The 22,957-nt window shown below is 45.8% G+C and overlaps 1 protein-coding gene across 2 annotated transcripts in view; it reads right to left on the reverse strand.

Moving 5' to 3' along the window:
* LOC115474539 (uncharacterized protein KIAA2012 homolog) overlaps positions 1-22,957 on the reverse strand; it is a 42,632-nt gene that overhangs the window by 19,459 nt on the left and 216 nt on the right. The gene's annotated exons all lie outside the window — the stretch shown is intronic.

Genomic DNA, 22,957 nt, shown 5'->3' on the forward strand with positions numbered 1-22,957 from the left:
ATAATCACAGGAAACTAGACCAGTGCATACCATTTCATTTTGTTTTCATGATTCTATTGGAATGGAATTGGAAGAAAAGGTCTTAGTAAAGAGTTGAAATTAAATGCCGTTTGAAGTTTCTGATCACCAAAGCATATCATGACCCTTGTCTGATGAAAAACAGCATTGACTGTCCCTACCTACTGCACAATCATCTCAACACACTAACCATAGTTTATGCTTACATTTGGTCATTTTATTATTGTCTATGTCAAGCTACACCTGTTGTAAGCTGCCTTGGGGTGAACCACCTAATAAACATGGTAAATAAATGGCAATGAATAAAATAGAATAAAAATATGTACTCTCTCTGGGTCTACCCATTTATACGTCTCTATCACAATCCACTACCAGGCAGGGGCGTAGCTACGGGTGGGCCTGGCTGGCCCACCCAATTTCAGCCCAGGCCCGCCCAGCGCCAACGCCAGCTCCAATTGCCGGCCACTGCTGCTTTTCCTGTTGAGCAGCAGGGCCGGCGCTACAAAAAGAAGAAGCGCTAACGCTAAGGACAAAAAATGTAAAAAAAAAAAAAAAAAAGCGCGGCGCCGGCAGGCACTGTCTAGGCAGCCTTGAGGCATTGGCTGCTGGCTCGCAGGCTCCTCCCGTCTCCTACGTCACTGCCCCTGGAGCCTCCTTAGCGTTAGCGCTTCTTCTTTTTGTAGCGCCGGCCCTGCTGCTCAACAGGAAAAGCAGCAGTGGCCGGCAATGGGAGCTGGCGCTGGCATGCAGGGCGGGCCTCGAGGAAAAGAGAAAAGAGGGAAAACATGGAAGGATGGGGAGAAAAGAGGGAAAACAGATGGAAGGATGGCAGAGAATGAGGGAAAACAGATGGAAGGATGGGGAGAGAAAGAGGGAAAACAGATGGATGGGGAGAGAGACTCTGGATGGAAGGATGGGGAGAGAAAGAGGGGAGATGGATGAAAGGATACAGAGAGAAAGGGGAGAGACTGGAAGGATGTGGAGAGAGAAGGGACACTGAACAGAAAAGGGTACAGAGATACAGAGACACTGGTTAGAAAGAGGGAGAGAGGGTAGATGGATGGAAGGATGGGGAGAGAAAGAGGGAAGACGCTGGATGGAAGGGTAGGGAGAAAGAGGTGACACTGGACGGAAGGATGCAGAAAGAAAGAGGGGAGACTACTGGAAGGATGGGGAGAGAGAGGGGAGACTGGAAGGATGGGGAGAGAAAGAGGAGAGCTGCTGGATGGAAAAGGGGAGTAGTGAAAGACTGGAGAACAAGAGGAAGGGGCATGGGGAGAACAAGGGTGAGAAAAAGATGAAAAGCCATAAGTAGATGAAGAAAATTAAAGAATGGATAGTAAGAATGAATTAAATCAGGACAGAGAGAGAGAGAGAGAGAGAGAGAGAGAGAGAGAGAGGCAGAAAAATATTGAAGAAAGCAAAGAAAAAGGAGAGAAAAATGACAAATGGCCAGGAAAACCTGGCAGAAGAGTTAAGCGAATACGAAGGAAAGCAGAATCTAGAGACTGGGAGCGACACAATAAGAAAAAGTAAATGGCCATACAAGAAAGGTAAAGAAAATAATTTTTATTTTTAATTTAGGATAAAGTAATATGGTACCTGTGTTAATGAAGTTTCAGAGACCAATACTTCCTTCCTTAGGTCAGGCGAGGATACCGTAACAGCATTATACTGACCTGAGGCAGGAGGTTTTGGCCTCTGAAAGCTCACTGAAAAGGGTGTTAGGCTATTAAATAAATTTTCTGAAATCTGATGCACTGAAAAGCAGCACTTTACCCAGTGTGACAAATGCATCTGATTAGCGTGACTAAATTTTGCTGGGGGAGGGGGGTAGAGAGAAAATTTTGTGCCCACCCACTTTGGGTTCAGGCCCATCCAAAATTGGCAGTCTGGCTATGCCACTGCTACCAGGACCCACCCTGTATATGGATTTATATCTGTCATTCTTGCACACACACTAGTAAGCCTAGGAAAAAACACAAAGTACATCTTATTTCATTAAAAGAAAAACTGTATTTAACATAGGTCTTTCCTTCTGGGGGATAGTTGAGGGGCAGAAAGGAGGATGCCAAGCTTGAGGGTTCTCCATCAGTCACCAGAGCACCCTTGGCCCCTCCACTTCTGACTTCAGGTATCCAGAAGGTAGGGTGCCCAATTCTGAGCCCTGGCCAGAATTGCGCTGGTCTGCAAATATAAAAGAAGACACTCATTAATGAATTGAGTTCAACAAGTGCAGAGTAAAGTATTAGTCTGCTGTAGAGAAAGACTTACACTCACTTTAGCAGCACACAATGGACATATCAATGAAAAGAGGAGATCATACTCTTTTCACGTACAAAGACAGGTGACAAGACAAGACATGCTAGACTACTGAAATAGGAAGGAGGACCTCCTCTAACAACATTGATCCCAGAGGATCATATGCAGGAATGCAGACATTTCCTGGTAGCTGCAGCAGAACTACACACTTCCCTCCTGTCTCTCAATCATGTAATGAGTGAGTGAGTGATGCTATGTACTGTGTCCAACGGCATTTAAAGATCCCACATCTGTTTGTGCTGCCTAGGCACATCCTATGCAATGATGATTTTGAAACAGCAGGATTTAGAGAATGAGTAACACTGAGGGGTACTACTACTTAACATTTCTATAGCGCTGCCAGGGTTATGCAGCGCTGTACAAGTTTAAACATGGGGAAGGACGGTCCCTGCTCAAGACAGCTTACAATCTAAAGGTAACAAACTATGTAGTCAGTGTAGGTATCATGAATGGGGAAGGTGGTTAGGCGCCAAAAGCAAGGGAGAAGAGATGGGCCTTGAGTAAGGACTTGAAAATGGGCAGGGAGGGCGCATGGCGTATGGGCTCGGGAAGTCTGTTCCAGGCATAAGGTGATGCGAAGCAGAAGGGGCGGAGTCTGGAGTTAGCGGTGGTGAAGAAGGGTACAGATAGGAGTGATTTGTTCTGAGAGCGGAGGTTACGGGTGGGAACATATGGGGAGAGGAGGGTAGAGAGGTAATGGGGGGCTGCAGATTGAGTGCATTTGAAGGTCAATAGGAGAAGCTTGAACTGTATATGGTAGCGGATCGGGAGCCAGTGAAGCGACTTGAGGAGAGGGATGATATGAGAGTATCGGTTCACGCGGTAGATAAGACGTGCGGCGGAATTTTGGACAGATTGAAGGGGGGATAGGTGGCTAAGCGGGGGGCCAGCGAGCAGAAGGTTGCAATAATCAAGACGAGAGGTAACGAGCGAGTGGACGAGGGTTCAGGTGGTCTGTTCAGAGAGGAATGGACGAATTTTGCTAATATTAAAGAGGAAGAAGCAACAGGTCTTAGCTGTCTGCTGGATATGGGCAGAGAAGGAGAGGGAGGAGTTGAAAATGACTCCGAGATTGCGGGCTGAAGAGACGGGGAGGATGAGGGTGTTGTCAACAGAGACGGAAAGTGGGGGAAGAGGAGAAGAGGGTTTGGGTGGAAAGACAAGGAGCTCAGTCTTTGCCATGTTCAGTTTCAGATGCCGGTTGGACATCCAGGCAGCAATGTCTGAGAGGCAGGCCGAAACTTTGGCCTGGTTTTCGACTGTGATGTCGGGAGTGGAGAGGTAAAGCTGGGTGTCATCAGCATAGAGATGGTACTGGAAACCATGTGATGAGATCAGCGAGCCCAGGGAAGAGGTGTAGATCGAGAAAAGAAGCGGTCCAAGGACAGATCCTTGAGGAACCCCAACAGAGAGTGGGATGGGGGTGGAAGAAGAGCCATTAGAAAATACTCTGAAGGTGCGTTGGGAAAGATACGAAGAGAACCAGGAGAGGACAGGGCCCTGGAACCCGAATGAGGACAGTGTGTCAAGAAGTAAATTATGATTGACGGTGTCAAAGGCGGCAGATAGATCGAAGAGGATGAGGATGGAATAGTGACCTTTGGATTTGGCAAGGAACAGGTCATTGCAGACTTTAGAGAGTGCTGTTTCTGTCGAGTGTAGTGGGCGAAAGCCGGATTGAAGCAGATCGAGGAAGGCCTGAGAGGAGAGGAAATCAAGGCAGCGGCTATGGACAGCACGTTCGAGTAATTTGGAGAGGAAGGGTAGAAGAGAGATGGGGCGGTAGTTGGAGGGACAGGTGGGGTCAAGTGAAGGTTTTTTGAGAAGTGGTGTGACTACAGCGTGCTTGAAGGTGTCAGGGACAGTAGCAGTGGAGAGAGAGAGGTTGAGGATGTGACAGATTGAGGGGTTAACTGTAGGTGAGATGTTGGTAAGCAGATTGGTGGGAATGGGATCAGAGGAACAGGTGGTGCACTTAGAGGAAGAAAGAAGGTGAGCAGTTTCCTCTTCGGTGATCTCAGGGAAGGAGGAGAAGGAGGCCAGGTTAGATTGGTTGAGGGAGTGGGTTAAGAAGTCACCGGGAGGAGAAGGCCAGGAAGTGAATTCAAGGTTTATTTTCTGCACTTTATCGCGGAAGTAGTCAGCAAGTGTTTGAGGAGAGAGTGAGGGGGGGTGGGTGGGAGTGGAGGGCACTTTAAGTAGGGAGTTGAGGGTGGCGAAGAGGCGACGAGGGTTGGAGCCAAGAGAATTGGTTAATTGAGAATAATATTCCTGTTTGGCAAGGAATAGGGAGGACTGGAAGGAGGATAGCATGAATTTGTAATGGGTGAAGTCTGACAGGGTGCGAGATTTCCTCCAGAGTCGTTCAGCAGATCGGGTGCAGGAGCGAAGGTAATGGATGCAAGGGGTTAACCAGGGCTGAGGATTAATGCGCTTGGTGGGGCGAGAGACAGATGGTGCTAGGGTATCCAGAGCAGTGGAGAGAATTTCATTGTAGGTAGAGACAGCCGTGTCGACAGATTCAGAAGACGAGATGGAAGGGAAGAGATTGGAGATGTGAGAGGATAGGGTAGGGGGGTCGACAGCTTGGAGATTCCTGAATGCAGTGGTTATAGTTGGGCGAGGTTGAGGGGGAGGGTGATGAAGTGTGAGGGTGATTAGGTGATGATCTGAGATAGGAAGGACTGAGGTGCAGAAATTGGAGGGTGAGCAGGAGGAGAAGAGAACGAGGTCGAGACAATGGCTATTACGGTGAGTAGGGGTGGTAGAGCATAGTTGGAGGTTAAAGGAGGATGTCAGAGTGAGGAATTTAGAAGCATAGGAGTTGGAAGGGTTGTCAACATGAATGTTAAAATCACCAAGAATGAGGGATGGAGATGAGGGATCAAGAAAGACGGTGAGCCAAGAGTCGAAGTCAGTAAGGAATGAAGAGAGGGGCTTCTCAGGGGGGCGGTAGATGACTGCAACTCTGAGTGGTGTCGGGTAGAATAGACGGATGGCATGAGTTTCAAAGGATGAGAAGCAGTGAGACTGTGGCAGGAGGAGGGGTTGGAAACTACAAGAGGGTGAGAGAAGAAACCCAACGCCTCCACCGTGTGCATCTGGGCAGGGAGTGTGGGAGAAAAGATATCCTCCATGGCATAGGGCTGCGATTGAGGCAGTGTCGTTAGGGGTTATCCAAGTTTCAGTTAAAGCGAGCAGTTGAAGGGAACGGGAGATGAATAAATCGTGGATGAAGGAGAGTTTGTTGCATACTGAGTGGGCATTCCATAGGGCACACGAGAAGGGGAGGGAAGCGGGGGGGGGGGGGAGAAGGGGAATAGAGATGAAATTGGAGGTATTCTGGGATTGGTTACGTGGATATGGAGAGGAGAGGTGAGGGGGACCTGGATTGGGATTGACGTCACCTGCGGAAAGTAGGAGAAGGAGTCAGAGAGTGCGGAGGAGGGTAGGGGAGGAGGGTTGACGAAGATGATGAAGACGGGATGTGTTAAGGAGGAATGGGGATGGGTTAATGGTGGGGAGGAAGTGTAGAAGGTTGAGAGCTAGGAATGATGAGGGAGGCAGGGTAGGGGAGTAATGAGCAGGACGGGAGGGGACAAGGGTGGGCAATGAGTTCCTGAGGTAGACAGTGGAAGGGGAGGGGGGAAGAGGTTAGGAAGGGACAGGGCGATGAATAGAATGTGTATAGGGGCTAAGGTGGATGCGGGTAGATGTGAAGTGGCTAAGGTGATGGGAGTAGAGGAGGAGGCAGGAATGCTAGGATTGGGACAGCAGGCAACAGCTAAGGCATAGGGAGTGATAGTGTCTAGAGGAATTCATTCAACAGTTAAAGTAGGTATTCAATATGCATCAGAAGTCGAGGTAACAACTGGAGCAGGTAGCTGGAACAGGCAGGGAGAGGCTGAATGAGCTGGATCAGGCGGGCTGGAACAAGCTGGAGCAGATGACTGGGACAGGCAGGGATAAGCTGGATCCGACGGCCTGGGACAAGCTGGAGCAAGCTGGATTCGACGGACTGGGACAAGCTGGAGCAGGTAGCTGGAACAAGCGGGGAGAGGCTGGATCAGGTGGACAGGAACAAGCTGGATCAGGTGGGCTGCCACTGCTGAAGCAGAAGGACTGTAGCAAACAGGGAGAAGCTGGATCAGGCGGGCTGGAAGAAGGTGGAGCAGATGTCTGGCACAAACAGGGAGGAGCTGGGTCAGGCGGACTGGAACAAGCCGGTGCAGATGGACTGGGATGAGCTGGAACAGGCGGGCTGGAACAAGTTGGAGCAGATGGCTGGCACAAGTTGGAGCAGATGGCTGGAACAAACAGGGAGAAGCTGGATCCGACGGACTATGGCTGGAACAAGCAGGGAGAAGCTGGATCCGACGGACTGCGGCAAGCTGGAGCAGGTAGCAGGCGGGCTGGAACAGGCCGATGGATCAGAGTAGACAGGGAAAGCTGGATCGGCGGACTGGGACAAGCTGGGACAAGCAGGGAGAAGCTGGATCCGACGGACTGCTGGAGCAGGTAGCAGGTGGGCTGGAACAGGCCGATGGATCAGAGCAGGCAGGGAAAGCTGGATTGGCGGACTGGGACAAGCTGGAACCGCTGGACTGGAGCAAGCAAGCAGAGAGAAGAGAAGATGGCTCGGGTGGACCAGGGAGAGCTCGGGACCGGCTCGGGTGGACCAGGGACAGCTGGAGCAGGTGGGCCGCTCTCAGAGTAACAGTGCTGGAGCTGCTGGGCTGGTCTCGGAGCGACCAAGCTGGGCTGCACGTAGAGCAGCAGTGCAACTAGGGCGCCTGTGGAAGACGCTAAGCCGCACCAACTGCCCAATCTGAAGGACTCGCGGTGCAGGCAGGCTGCGCCACGCAGCGGGAAGGGCAGCGTGGGCGTCGGGCTGCTGGGCCCGGGACCTCGCGCCATGAGATTCGGGCCCGGCTGGAGCTCTCAGCCGACACTGTCACCGGGCAGTTTCCTGCCGGGGAGCGCGACGGCCGAGGGCGAGCTCTCTTACTTCTCGGCGCTTTGCTGTGTGGGAGCGCCTCTCGCTTAGGCAGTGTCCTTCTCCGCCCTGCTCCGTTTGGGACCCGCAGCCCGACCTGTGCCGACCTTGAGCGCGGGGCGTTCACAGTTCTTCCCGCTGGTTCCTCGGCTGCGTTGTTGGGTCTCCGCTGGTGGCGAGCGGTGCGTTTGGGAGCAGGAGCGGGTCCAGTGCCCTTAAGATTGGGCTTCATCTGTGGCCGGTTGGAGCTTACTGTGTGGCCGCCATTTATATAGTAACATAGTAATGACGGCAGACTAAAGGACCTGTACGGTCCATCCAGTCTGCCCAACAAGATAAACTCATTTTAATGAAATTGAGCATGTGCGAAGTGTCGCACATGCTCAGTTTCACTAAAACCAACTATGCATGCGACGAGAGGGAAGCACGGCAGGCAATGTAAGGAGAGCAGCGCTGGAGAAAAGATTCAGCTGGTGGGGGTTGGGGACCTCCACCAGCCAAACCAGGGGCCCTGGATCCATTTGGGGGGGGGGGGGCAGGCCCCTGTGGTCCCCCTTGTAGCTATGCCACTGGTGTGCACAACTTATCATGTTCTATAAGGTGCATGCCCCCATTTCGTCCATGCTGTATCCACATGAACACCCCCTTACAGTTACATGCTGTAGCACTCACATGCTGTCTTATAGAATAACATTTAGGGGTGAATTCTATAAATCACACCTAAAAATCAGTGTGGAAAGAAACCTGCTTAAGTACTATTCTATAATCTGTGCCTAAAGTTAGGCGCAGTTTATAGAATAATGCTCAAGCACAGGGGATGTGCGTAAATTTAGGTGTGTCCATTTGCACCAATGAAAACATGGGGCCCCCCTACCTAACTTTATGCCTGGGGGAGCTTAATAATAAGAGAGGAGGGTGTGGGAAATGGTACTGGCCCCTCATTCTCTGGCCCAGGAGTATGGGTCTTTGTCTTTGAGGCAAATGCTCCTGAATCGCTTGTTGTGAAGGGGCTTGCAAAACTGCATAATTCCTTTAACACAATAGTCATCAACCTGCTGGACTGTTATAATGCAGATTGCTGACTACCACGGTAATCAAGGTGTGATGACAGCTTTTGCCTTTTATCGTACCTTGTTAACTTCTCCCCTTAGCTGTGATATAGTAAAATAATTTAAGAAAGATTTTACCGGGCACATATTGCACTCACACCACCAAACTCAACAGTTGTACCCTCAACCATATCCATATTCTCTATTGGCATTCAGGAAACAAAGCCAACTATCACACTATGACACTCCTGGATTCCTTTACAGATACATTATAAATTATATAATGCTAAACAGAAAAAAACTAATACAAACATATATACCAGAATAATTTTATTAATGATTGAAAGCACAATATTGTAGCACCATCAGGGCAGCTTCAAGCTGCTTAGAGATAACAGTGTTGACGAGTATGACTATGGAAGTGGGTGGATGGGGTGAGGTAGGTGTATTTGTGTCGGTGCATATATATGTGGGTGTGTATAGGAGGTCTTGGGTATATATTATAAAGAAACGTGTGTGTGTGGGTGTTCATGTGCTATTGGATATCCAACATTCTGCACCCTCTCCACTCCACATGATCCCGTGATCTCTCTCCTAACCTTTCTCCTCACCCCACTCTATTTCCTCTTTCCCTGCTCCTACTTGCTCTTTACTCTCAGCTTTCCTCCTCTCATTCTCCCCAAAACTTTATCTTTCTCCTCCCTTTTAGTGTTCTCTCTACTGTCAACTATACAGCAGGCAGTAGAGGTAGTGGCGGTTTTTAAGACGGACAAACAATTATAGCTGAAGAACTGCGTAGTAAATCACACTCATTTAGATCCTCAGTCAGTGGGGCTTAGGGGTCTCCTCTGATCCCGACTCCCTTGTCTTTGGGGCTCCTCTTCTTTTTTTCAGCTAGTTGCACCCCAGCAACCTCCCTGGCCCAACACTTACCAGCAGAGTTTACTACCAGGACCATTATGTTCTTTTTTTTTTATTTATAAAAACATTAAAAATACCTGAGGATTAAATAAAGGAAAAATCATAGCATCCCCTATAAAATCATAAAGTAGCACAGGTTCATGAATAAAAAATGATTAAACAGTCATGCCTTAATAAAAGCAAGTGCAGTAACAGAAGAAATGTTTCTGAGGATGAATAATCAAATTTCAGCTGTGATTAAAACTATCTTGTTTTAATTTTCCAAGAATTAAATAGATTTACCCTTTGCTGTAATTTCAGTTCTCTAATGTTATCTAGAAGCAATACTACAACATGGTGAATCCTTTGTCTGCTGCATCTCAGTTTCATGATCTTCAGGTCTTGCGTACATTAAGAATAAAATTCACACAATCATATCCTGCACTCTGGCACTATCATAGTAACATAGTAAATGACGGCAGTCAGATAAAGACCTGAATGGTCCCATCCAGTCTGCCAACAAGATAAACTCATTTTTACATGGTATGTGATACTTTATATGTATATCTGAGTTTGATTTGTCCCTGCCTTTCTCAGGGCACAGACCATAGAAGTCCGCCCTGCACCGATTTTATTCTCAAACATTGGTGTCGCACCCAATGTCCGCTAAGATTCCATAGATCCATTCCTTCTAAACAGGATTCCTTGTGTTTATCCCACGCAAGTTTGAATTCCATTACCGTTTTCATTTCCACCACCTCCCTCGGGAGGGCATTCCATGTATCCACCACCCTCTCTGTGAAAAATACTTCCTGACATTACTCCTGAGTCTGCCCCCCTTCAACCTCAATTCATGTCCTCTAGTTCTACCACCTTCCCGTCTCTGGAAAAGGTTCGTATGCGGATTAATACCTTTCAAATATTTGAACGTCTGTATCATGTCACCCCTGTTTCTCCTTTCCTTTCCCAAGGTATACATGTTCAGGTCGGCAAGTCTCTGGTACGGTTTGCAATGCAAATCCCATACCATTTTCGTAGCCTTTCTTTGCACCCCTTCCAGTCTTTTTACATCTTTAGCCAGATATGGCCTCCAAAACTGAACACAATACTCCAAGTGGGGCCTCGCCAATGACTTGTAGAGGGGCATCAACACCTCCTTTTCTTCTGCTGGTTATACCCCTTTCTATGCAGCCTAGCATCCTTCTAGCCACGATTGTCGCCTTGTCACATTGTTCTTCACCTTCATATCCTCAGACACCAACACCCCCAAGGTCTCTTTCCTGAGTCGAGCTTACTAATCTCTCCCCTCCTATTCGGTATCTCTCTTTTGGGTTTCTACACCCCAAATGCATCACTCTGCACTTCTTGGCATTAAATTTTAACTCGTCTAATGACTACTAATTCACTCATGCTTTATAATAACCAGAAGCTCCTAACACAGCCTCACACGTGCTGCGTTTGTTCAATTTGTAGATGGACTAAATGTCACCCTTATTTCAACTTATCAGTACATCGTGGTGGAGAGAAAAAAAGCCTCAGTATCGCCACCCAGCCAGCCAAGAATTACAGGCTATAAGGCGCAGGCCTGGCGCTCCATCATATGGCTCAAAAAAACTCCACAATTAATCAGTATCTTAAGGTTTCTCACAGCACCCTTGTGATTAGGTTCCTTATACTGTGACAAACAAGTCCATATATTTCTTAGAACACAGAGTATCTATGAACTCAATATTTGGTCCATTCTGTTCATACAATATACTATCTCTACAGTCTTGCTAGTTATCAGTCCCGGTTGACTACAACTCCCAATCACTTAGCTTCAATCCAGTCACTGCCATCAACTTCACAGGCTTTAACCCAACAGGTATTCCCCATTTCGCTTCCGCTGCTTTCAGGCGTTCATCTAACAATTTCGGATTACAATCCTGTGTCCCTTGTGCTGTGCTCCAAAAATCAGTATGTAACTGACATTAAGACGCTTTCGGCCATCTATAATAGATCTCACTCCTCCTTCTTTGTTTCAAAACAGCCAACCAGTGGTGATCATAGTGTACAACGTCACATATCTATTTCATCCCAACCCAGGAGCCAGCCACGCCCCCTTCTCTATCAACTTGTTGTTTTTTTCTTATTTTAATTTTCTTTTTAATCAAACATATCTCGTTCAAACCTATATTCACACAGCAATTATCAGAAAAATGCTGACCATTCGACACCATTCGACACGAACATTCAGACCATCAGGTTCCGTAGTGTTGAAAAAGAAAATCCATTTCTGTTCTGCTTGCTGTAACCTGTGACTCGTGTCCCCTCTCCAGACCCTCCACCATTCTTCTAACTTTTGGAGATCCTTCTCATCGTTTCTACTTCCTCCAGGGTATCCACTCTATTGGCTATCTTTGTGTCATCTGCAAAAGGCAAACCTTTCCTTCCAACCCTTCAGCAACATCTCTCACAAATATATTAAACAAAATGGGCCCCAGCACCGACCCCTGAGGAACCCCAATGCTCACCATCCTTTCCTCCGAGCGGATTCCATTTACCACCATCCTCTGCCACCTGTCAGTCAACCAGTTTCTATCCAGTTCACCACTTTCGGTCCTAAGTTCAGCCCTTTCAGCTTATTCACAAGTCTTCTGTGGGGGCCGCATCAAAGGCTTTGCTGAAATCCAAGTAGATTACATCTAGCGTACGGCCTTCATCCATTTCTTTTGTCACCCAGTCAAAGAAGTCAATGAGATTCGTTTGGCAGGATTTTCCTTTGGTTAAAGCCATGTTGCCTCAGGTCCTGTAACCCTTTGTCTTCTAGAAAGTTAACTATCCTTTCTTTCAGCAGAGACTCCATTATTTTTCCTACCCACTGACGTGAGACTTACCGGTCTGTAGTTTCCCACTTCTTCCCTGTCTCCACTTTTGTGAACAGGAACCACATCCGCTGTCTCCAATCCCACGGAACTCTCCTGTTCTAAAGATCTATTAAATAAATCTTTTCAGAGGTCCCGCCAGGACCTCCTGAGCTCCCTCAGTATCCTGGGATGTATCCTATCCGGCCTCATAGCTTTATCTACCTTCAGATTCTCCAGCTGTTTATAAACTTTTTCTTCCGTAAACGGGTGCAGTATCCACTCCATTCCCAAATATTCCTTCAGCAGCCAACTGTGGTCCTTCACCAGGATTTTCCTCCGTGAACACCGAAGAGAAGTAATTGTTTAACACATTCACTTTATCCTCCTCACTTTCCTCATAACCATTCTCATTATCTTTCAGTCTTGCAATTCCATTCCTATCTTTTCTCCTTTCTCCAATATATCTGAAAAAGGTCTTGTACCTTTCTTACATCTTAAGCCATTTTTTCTTCTGCTCGCGCTTTCGCTAGCCGTATTTCCTCTTCGCTCTCTTTGAGTTTAATCCGATAATCTTTTCCGCAATTCTCTCATTGCGTTCTTTTGTATTTCTTGAACAAAGCCTTTTTTTGCTCTTATTTTTTCAGCTACTTGGTTGGAGAACCATATAGGCTTCCTGTTTCTCTTGGTTTTGTTACTTTCCTCGCGTAAAAGATAGCCGCCATATTTATAGCAGCCTTCAGCTTTGACCACTGATGTTCACTTCTCCTACGCCTTCCCACTTCAACAGCTCCTTTTTCAGGTATTCCCCCATTTTATCAAATCAGTACGTCTGAAATCCTGTACTTTTAGTTTTGTGCGTCCACACTCTTCCTTCGCCCTTTATATCAAACCATATTGTGTGATGATCACTATTCCATAGGTGGGCACCCACCCGGATATTAGAAACATTTCCTCCATTTTGTGAGCACTAGATCCAGCATCGACCCTTCCCTTGTGGGTTCCGTCACCATTTGTCTGAGCAAGGCACTTTGACAGGTGTCCACAATCTCCCTACTTCTTTACGATTCCGCAGATGGGACGTTCCAATCCACATCAGACAAGTTGAAATCTCCCAACAGTAGCACCTCCCCTTTCATACCAATCTTTGAATATCCTCTATCAGATCCTTGTCTAGCTTCTCTATTTGTGCCGGAGGTCTGTAGATAACCCCCGTGTGGATACAGGTTCCATCTTCTCTTTCCAGGGCGATCCATAAAGCTTCTTCCTGTTTCCAGGTTGCCCCACATTTCAGCCACTCTGATATTGTCTCTCGCATACAACGCCACTCCTCCACCCCTTCGGCCCTCTCTATCCTTTCTAAAAAGATTATAGCCATGTATACTCACATCCCATTCATGGGAATCATTGAACCACGTCTATGTAATAGAAACAATATTCAAGTTTTCTTCAACATCAGGGCTTGCAAGTCTTGAACCTTTTTATCTAGACTTTTTATCTAGCATTTGTGCTCATTGCTTTCCATCTGCGTAGAGAATTTAGGTGGTTTTCTGTATTTAGATGACCTTTCCCTCTGCCTTCAAGTTATTCTGGGGTGACTTTCTGAATTCCATTGTTTCCTTTTGTCACCCCGCCTTCTAGTTTAAATGTCTAGAAACATACTGTCTGAATTTCTCCCCCAAGGATCCTTTTTCCCGTCACCGAAAGATGTAGCCCATCATTACAGTACAGCCTGTTATTTCTCCACTTATTACCTCACACTCCTATGTGACTAAACCTTCTTCTTTACACCAAGACTGAAGCCACTTATTGAACTCCACTGTTTTGAGTAGGTCTTTCTTCTCCCTTCCCCCACGTGGGAATTACTTCAGAAAAAGCCACAGTCCGAACCAAAGATTTCAGTCCCCTCCCAAGCATTCGGAATGCTCTCTGTGCTGTAAATTTGCTATTGTCTGGCCAGGTCATTTGTCCCCAAGTGAATTACAAGCATCAATATTCGAAGCCTCACTCTCTTCTTGGATCACTTTCAGAATTTGATCGGTACATCTGGTAGCTGAAGATCCTGGAAGGCATTTCACTAGGTTGGAACCCTTGAACTGTGTTCCTAAGTTAATGCCTCTGATAATGGAGTCTCCGAGCAGTAAGAGGTTTTCTGCTTTTCACCAATCTGTCATTTTTTGGGGGGATGATTCTTGGGTTTTGCTACTTTCGTAGCCTCTGTTCCACCACAGTACTTCTATTTTCAGCATCATAATGATGCAGCACAGTAAAAGAATTTGACAGGGGCAAATGTTGGGAAGGTGACAGCTTTTGTGTCACAGATCTTAGTCTACCTGAGCCTACTGTGACCTATCTATTCCTCTGTTGTTGCATTCTCTGTGACAGTGGTGGTGGTAAATTGGCAGGGAATAGAGTAATCCTGCATGCTTTTTTAGTTAAAGCCAATTCTTTCTTGAGTTTGTTGATCTCATCTTTCAAAGCTGATAATTGAAGACAGATAGGACAAGCTCTAAGACTCCAGATAGTTTGCCTTAGGATTAAAACATAACATGTATTACAGTGAATAAAGGACATATTGATATGATCACAAGTGTAAAAAGGTTAACTATGATAGGGGTTAACAAGGTATAAGATTGACCAGTTATGGTGTAATGACAATACTTGTCCCTTGACTGCCCTATATAAAGGGAGCTCACCTAGGGAGGGTGGGAGTAGGACACAGGTAACCTCAGTTACCAACATAGGCGGTCGGTGGGCCTAACTGTTTGGGAAGGCTAAAGGGGGCGGGGCTTACATCCATAATTGTCTGACAACACAGAGAAAAAAAATAAGTTAAATATAAAATAATCACAATAATACCTTTTATTAAATTTAGATATTAGATATGTATCATATGCCAAAGAATAAAGTGGTTGCTCAAGCATATACTAACCACAATCGCTCAACTGCAAAACACTAAGCACAACTTTGTGCAAAAACACACTCATAACCTTACAAACCATAACAGCACTAATTCCAAGGACAGGACGAGCTACAACCTTATGCATGGAAAGGCAGCACTATAATTACACCTGGCTCTAAAACACCACTACAGAACCTACTGAAAAAAAGGGCTGCAAATACTACATGCTAGCAGAATACTGCACCTTGATCACACATGAAAAACACATGACACAACAGATAGGAAGGCAAAATACTGAACTGGAAAGTTACCTCAAGAAGTCAGACTTAGTATGTAGCAAAACTAGAAAAATTGAAACTTGCATGCAAAATATCACAGATGCACATTTCCAAAAGCTGACATATTCCAATTAATAAATTCTGAATTAAAAAAAATGTTTTCTACCTTTGCTGTTCTGAGCATTTAGTTTTTCTATTAGCTTTGGTCCCAGTGTCTTCTGTTTTATACAGTGTCTTCTTTCCATTTGATATTTTTTCTCTCACCATGTCCACCGTCCTCCTGTGTCCTTATGCATCCTGTCTACCATCTGTAGTCCTGTCCCTATCATTTCTCCTGTTTCAACATCTGCCCTCAAAGTGTTCCAATCCAGCCCTTAAATTCAGCAATTTACCCTCCATCCATATCCAGCATTTCACCTCACTCCACTCCCCTCCATCCATGTGCATCTACTCCTCTGTCTTCCTTCCCCTCCATCCATGTCCAGCATTTCTCCTCTCTACCTTCCAATCCATCCGTGTGCATCTTTCCTTTGTCTTTCCTTCCCTCCATCCTTGTCCAACATTTCTCCTTTCTTCCCTGCCCTCCATTCCATCCATGTCCAACAAAAATCAACTGGACACTGCCAGATTTGGCCATGCTCCTCCCTTCTTTAGTTTTGTAATCATTTTGGGGGAGATTTTGAAAGTTTTAGCAGCCAAACTTCTGCTTTTGAAAATATTTCCCACCTGAGGGGATACATTTCGGATGCTAAAAAAACAGGCCATGCCAAGGGATGTAATTAGGTTGGATTATGGGAATTAGGTGACCCTCCTTTTCAATGCTAAACAGTGAATATAAGCATCCAAATTTAAGCACATCAACTACCCCCCCACACACATTTGACCAGATAGATTTAAACGTATTTTCATCCCCAAACTAGCTGACAGTTGGCTTCGCCACTGAGTCAGCAGTAATAAGGAATGCAGAATTAGTACTTTCATTTTTTACTTGGACTTGTTGGTTTTAAAGAGCAGCTTTCAATTTAATATAGAAATTATAAAAGTGAAAGACGGAAGCAAGTCCCAGTAACCTGACCAAACTCAAAAACAGCTTTAAAAACAGAAACAGAAAATCAAGCTGAAATTCTTCCTCCCTGGTATGTATGGCTCTGAGCGGGAATGTTCAGGGTTTAATGCCAGCTCTCACCATCACATCCCCCTCCCCTGACTAGGGCACTAAAGAAAGGGCCGCTACTGACAGGCTCTCTCTCATCCCCCAACCCTCCGATGCAGTGTCTATCCCTCTCACTCCCTCCCTGTGGTCGGTCCCTTTAATTTGATTTAGATCGCCCATTGCTGCCGGTAGCAGCACGGCACGCCAACACCGTACCTTGCTTTGGGGCTTCGGCCTGACGCTGACGGCATGCCGTGCCCCGCCTCCTCTGACCAGCCTTCCTGCTTCTATGAGGGCTGGACGCATCATAAGGAAGGCTGGTCAGAGGAGGCGGGGCACATCATGCCATCAGCGTCAGGCCGAAGCCCCAAAGCAAGGTATGGTGTTGGTGTGCCCGTGCTGCTACCAGCAGCAATGGGCGATCTAAATCAAATTAAAGGGACCGACCACAGGGAGGGAGTGAGAGGGATAGATGCTGCATCGGGGGGTGGGGGGATGAGAGAGAGAGAGACGCTTGGGGCTTGCGTGCTGGGGAGGCTTAGCCTCCCCAAGCCTCTTATACCGGGTGCCTATGGTTACCAATCATTTCCTGCAGTCCATATTGGAGAGAAAGAAAGCCTCCTCAAATGCCATGCACCAACTTGTAGGTGTTGATTTTGCCTGTGTTAAGAAGGAATGGATCCACGGAATCTTAGTGGAGATTAGGTGACAACGCCGGTAATTGGAAGCAAAACAGGTGGCTGGGCAGACTTCTACGATCTATGCCCTGATTGTGACTGATTAGATATGGATGGGCTGGAGTGTAAATTTTAAGGGGTTTCAACATTAGCTTCAGAACTTAGTACAAGAACAGTGTTGAGCAGACTTCTACAGTCTGTTGCCCTGAGAATGGCAAGGACAAATCAAACTCGGGTATAAAGTATCACATACCATGTAAAATGAGTTTATCTTGTGGGCAGACTGGATAGACCGTACTGGTTTTATCTGACGTCATTTACTATGTTACTATGTCTGAAAACATGGAAAGACGAAACGTACATTTAGATATCACCAGCCAGTTAAATATGTATTCTTGATCTATCACATCTGAGAACTTGTTTGGCCACAAAACGTATATCCGGAGAGCTAGGTTTGCTCCTGTCTGATGCTCATTGAAATGTATAGCCTCCTGGTCTGTGTCAGTTGTAACATATTTCCTTTGATTAATTGTCCTTTATTCTGTCTAACATACCTTTGAGCTCTCTGAATCTTTCTGCGTTTTCAGCATGCCGAAGAGGAGAGGCCGTCCTGCCTCCACTGCCCCTTAGCGGCAAACCCCTTCTTCAGGTGCCAATGCTAGCAGACATATCTTCGGAGGAGCGGGGGTTCCAGCGATGTCGGGAAGCAGCCCACTGGTCCATTCTGGGGTGGATGGAGACCCTGGAGCGTTCCATGGGCTAGAGCTGTCGCTCAGCCCTGACACGAGAGCTCCTCCCCTACAACCAAGCAGTGGTAGCTCCCCGTTGTTGGTGTCCTCAACCCCAATACCTGTGATTGGTGTGGGAGAAGAGAGACGGGAAGGTAGTTCAATCATCCGAGGAACAACGGAGAACCTAGGACCTTGATGGAAGGAACGGCATCAGTTATATCCGATGCAGTGAGAGAGTCTAAAGCTGCAAGTGTGGAGCAGGAAATTTCTATCAGTGAATCCGAGGGTAATAATGACTCAGTTTCCTATCTATAGTTAAACCCACTGAAGTAACCTTGGACAGTTTATGGACCTTAATAATGGATTTAGGTTAAAGCACTATGTCCCCAAATACTTAAAATGACACAAGAATTATCTGTATTAGAAAAGAAAACTAAAGAAATTGATTCTAAGGTAGAAACTTTAACTCAACAAAATAAAGAACATGAGAAAGATATGCAGCAGATAAGGTCTTATCAAGACATTATTAAAGATCTGACATATCTAAGGAGGAAAACTGGAGAACTTTTCAAGGAGTAATAATCTCCGATTTCTTAACTTTCCTAAACAATTTACAGTTTCTCCATGAGATATGTTGAGAAAATATATTAAAGAAATACTAGGAATGGTTGAAGAAATTATTCCGCCATTCTCACAAGTATAATATTTGCCTACTAAACCATTGATGAGTCAGCAAGATCAAGGCAACCAGGAATGGATATTTCTGCATTGTTGGAGCTTTCAGATAATGAATTGGTGGGTGGCGTCGACTTGATTGACACTGTTGCCTTGACTCCTGATAAGAACTGGATAATGAAGTATTCTTTAAAATAAAGATAAAACTTTTTTTGGAACTGAGAATCCAAATCTTTCCAGACGTCTCCAAGGAAACCCAGAAGAGACGTTGACAATTTTTGGCTGATGAAGCCAGGTGTTCTTCAATTGGGGGCTACTTTCTTTTAAGATACTCATGTAAATGTGTCATTAAATACCAGTCGATTAAGTATGTGTTTTTTCTATCCTCCCAACTTACAGCTTTTTTAACAGCTAAAAGAATTATTGAGGTGTCCCAATAAAATAGCTGTCTTTATATTTATTTAACTGGTAACTTTTTAGGTTTGTCACACGAAGCAAATTCCTGAATTGTAGCTTATAATTTGAATTTTCCATTGTTAAACATCCAGAATAGTGGACTGAGTAATGTCGGTGAAAAAAATCAAATTTTTCTTCTTTTTTTAAAATCCTTTTTGTAAAAAAGTGTTGTTGAGACAGCCTATACTTTTCTGTACAAGTATTATGCTTAATTATAATTGAAAATTCGATAAATTAAAAAAACTTGTCCTTATTCTCCTTGTATAAGTCTTGGATCCCATTTATGGGGACTCGAGTGATATATTTTTCTTTTGTTTCATACAATGCTTTAAGGTGTTATCTTTGCTTCTTATCACTTTGCTGTAGAAGTTTAATTTGTTTGGTATGTTATTTTGAAACTTATAAAAAAAAGTTTACCTAGTAAGTCTGACTATGCACAAAATAGCAATCGTAAAATGTGTATCTGTAAAAAAGTTAGGGTAATAGTAAAAGCTGGAAGACTTGCAATAAATAAAAAAACATTTTCAGAAGTCAGCATCCTTGGTGGTGAATGGAATGGGAGCAGGCATTTGTGGCTTCCTTATTCAAGCAAACATCACAGCTTGATCATGTTTGGATGGCTTTTTTCCATCCAGATTAAGACAGAAGGGAGCACATTTCTTTATTGAAAAGGGTCTCGAAGTTCATACATACTGTAACAAAATAGTTAGGCCCCTATTTACTCTAATTTGGAGGGCAATGCCATAAAGAAGGCACCTATTAGGAGCCTATTCTGTAAAAGAAAGTAGGTGCTTACTTTCCTTTAGAGAATACAAGCATAACTGGGTATATATATGTGCATATGTGGTTAGGAGCAAGCCCATGCCAGCCATAAACCAGGTATTCTGTAAATGATTGAGTCTAGATGCTGGAGATATGCATGTAACTTACAGAATTCTATAACTCTATGTAACATGTAGATTTAGAAAGGATGCCCAATTCAGAATATGGACACCCAAGACTGTATGTCAATATGGACATCCATTTCTCATGTAGTTTAGAAGAGGGATTTGCTTGACATACAGCCTGTTCTAAAATACATGATAAATGGACGTCCAAGTGCTGGCGGTGGTGAGCATGACCATCTATTTTACAAACTGAAAGATGCAAACTATGAACAGGGCAAAAGAAAAGGGACATGAATAGCTGTGTGGCAGCAAAGGAACATCCATATTCAGGGGCAGCCCAAGGCAATCTGCCATCTGAGGCAGGGATGAGACGCCGCCCACCCATCTCCCTCCCTTCATCGTGCTTTCCTTAATTTTTTTCCCAAAATGTGGCAGCAGCAGTGATTCCATAGACTGTTCTGCCACCAGCCTCTTCGCTACTTTGTCCTGCCTCTGAGGAAACAGGAAGTTACATCAAGAGGTTGGCTGCAGTGAGATAAGAAGCTGGTGTTTGCAGCAGGGCAGCCTATGGGAATCACAGCCACTGCTGCCTTTCGGAAATAAATAATAAGGTAAAGGGTTGAGGAGGGAGGGGAGAATGCAGCTCCTGGAGCGTGCTGCCTGAGGCCCCTGCCTCAGGTGGCCTAATGGTAGAGCTGTACTATCCATATTATAAAATAGCACACTGCTATCCATGTGGTGGAGTAGCCTAATGGTTAGAACAGCCTGCTAAGAACAAGCATAGAGACCAAGAGGTTGCTGGTTCAACTCCACTATAGCTGTTAGTAATTTTCTTTTCTGTTTTAATGTTAAAAATTGTGAGCCCTCCAGAGACAAAAAAGTTACCTACTGTGACTTCCCTTACCTCTTCCAGTGGAGAACCACTCAAATCAGAGCACTTTTCTGTAATCTGGACGTGCCAAGTATCAGGTCTAAACACAGATGGCCATCTTTTTGGACCCCAGACATACCTTCCCCTTCTGCAATCGAAGCTGGATGTCCATCTATTGACCCCCCCCTTGTCTCTTCTACAACACCTCCAGACTACTTCCCCTTGCCATATGGATGTAGTGAAGTTTTAAATGTCCATATCCTGGCTTTATAAAATTGAGATTTGGTCATCCGTGTGTGATATAGACATCTAAATGCTGATTTTCAGATGATCAAAGTACAAAACACAATCCAAAGCACAAAAAGCACCAAAGCCTTCGAAAACAGCAGTGGCGTACCGGGGGGGGGGGGGGGGGGGCGGTGGGTCGGTCACGCCCCGGTGTGCACGCCGCTGGGGGTGTGCCCGCGCACCGTCGGCTCTTCGTTTTCATGCTCCCTTTGCCCCGGAACAGGTACTTCCCGTTCCGTGGCAGAGGGAGCATGAAAACGAAGAGCCGGCAGGGCACGCGGCACCCCCCCCCCCCCGCGGCGTGCACCCGGGCGGGGTGGGGGTTCTTTCGCCGGGGGGGGGGGGGGGCGTCGCGCATTGGTGATCCGCCCGGGGTGTCAGCCCCCCTAGGAACACCACTGGAAAACAGAACAGGTCTTTATAATTCACAACGTAGATCAATCTTATATATCAATTGACCCATACACAGGCCAAGCTTTTGTGCTTTCTGATGTCCAAAACATTAATAGGGCTTCTAAAATAACCACCATGGTATTCTTATAGTATTGTAAAAGTATACCCATGTAAGCAGTGGCATAGGAAGGGGGGTGGGGCGGTCCGCCCCGGGTGCACGCCGCTGGGGGGGGTGTCGGCTCCGATGGTTCCGTGCTCCCTCTGCCCCAGAACAAGTTACTTCCTGTTCCGGGGCAGAGAGAGCAGGGAACCAGTGGAGCCGACAGCCGCTCCAGCGACGTGCACTCGGGGCGGTTTGGCCCTCCCGCCCCTCCCTCGCCACTTCCCTCATAAGTACGCACTCCGGGGGGGGGGGGAGTGCGCTCCAGAGGGGGGATGTTGCACCGTGCTGCACCGAGGGGGAGGGGGGTGAGCAGCGGTGACCCGCCCCGGGTGTCAGCCTGCCCTCGCTTCGGCACTGCATGTAAGTCTGAATCTTACCCATGTTGTGCCCGGACTCTGCCCAAGTGTATGCCTCCCTGTGAAATACAGACTGTGGAAGATATGCACATATTTACAAAATAGTGCATAGCTGGATTTTTGGCATTCATGCACGTATGTCCACAGATATGCATTTATATGCCGATACTGCAGTCATTTATGCATATATTTGACATGTAAATGTTAGTGTCTTCTTTATAGAAATGCCCCCTTAGAGCATGATAATGACATTATTGTGCATTATCCCCGGGATTATATATAGTGCATGTAACTTAATTGGCTGATAACAGCACTTAAGCATTAATTGGCAATTTTCAGAATTTATGTGCGGAAATTGCTAAGCGTATGCTATAAAGAACTGCGCCTAAATTGCAAAGCGCACAGTTCTCAATAAATGCACGTGGTTTAAAATGGGCGTTTTGTGGGCATGCCAGCATTTCAATTACAGAATATGGATCAGTGCACCTAAATATATGCGCATGGATTTACACCAGGTTTTTATTGGCGTAAATGGGTGTGTGTAGGTTTAGGCACTACGGTATCAACAAAACGTATTCTATCAACCACATCTAAATCTTATAGAATATACTTGAATCCATGTGGATTTTTTAGGCGCCATATATAGAATCTAGCCCTATGTGTCAGAAAGTGCACTGCATAGAAAGGGCTTTGTGGTAGAAGATGCGTAAAAATATCAGTATCGTGTACTAAGTATTGGCAAATGGGGGCCTTAATATATTATCTGTTTGGGAGCCAGCTGTTCTCAACCTGCACATATAAGAAGATCAACAAGATTTTTCCAAGATTTGCAATAATGTGGTCATATTTTTTTGTTGAAGTCAGTAAATAACTTTCTGACAAAACATTTTCTGCATACCAAAGTTAGATGGATTAAGCCCTAAGTTAATAAGGTTTTCATAAACATACTTGGTTTTAATACTTCATAACATGGATACATTTCTACAGCCATGAAGCATC

The sequence above is a fragment of the Microcaecilia unicolor genome, chromosome 7 (genome assembly GCF_901765095.1).
Source record: "Microcaecilia unicolor chromosome 7, aMicUni1.1, whole genome shotgun sequence".
In the NCBI taxonomy this organism is placed as follows: domain Eukaryota; kingdom Metazoa; phylum Chordata; class Amphibia; order Gymnophiona; family Siphonopidae; genus Microcaecilia; species Microcaecilia unicolor.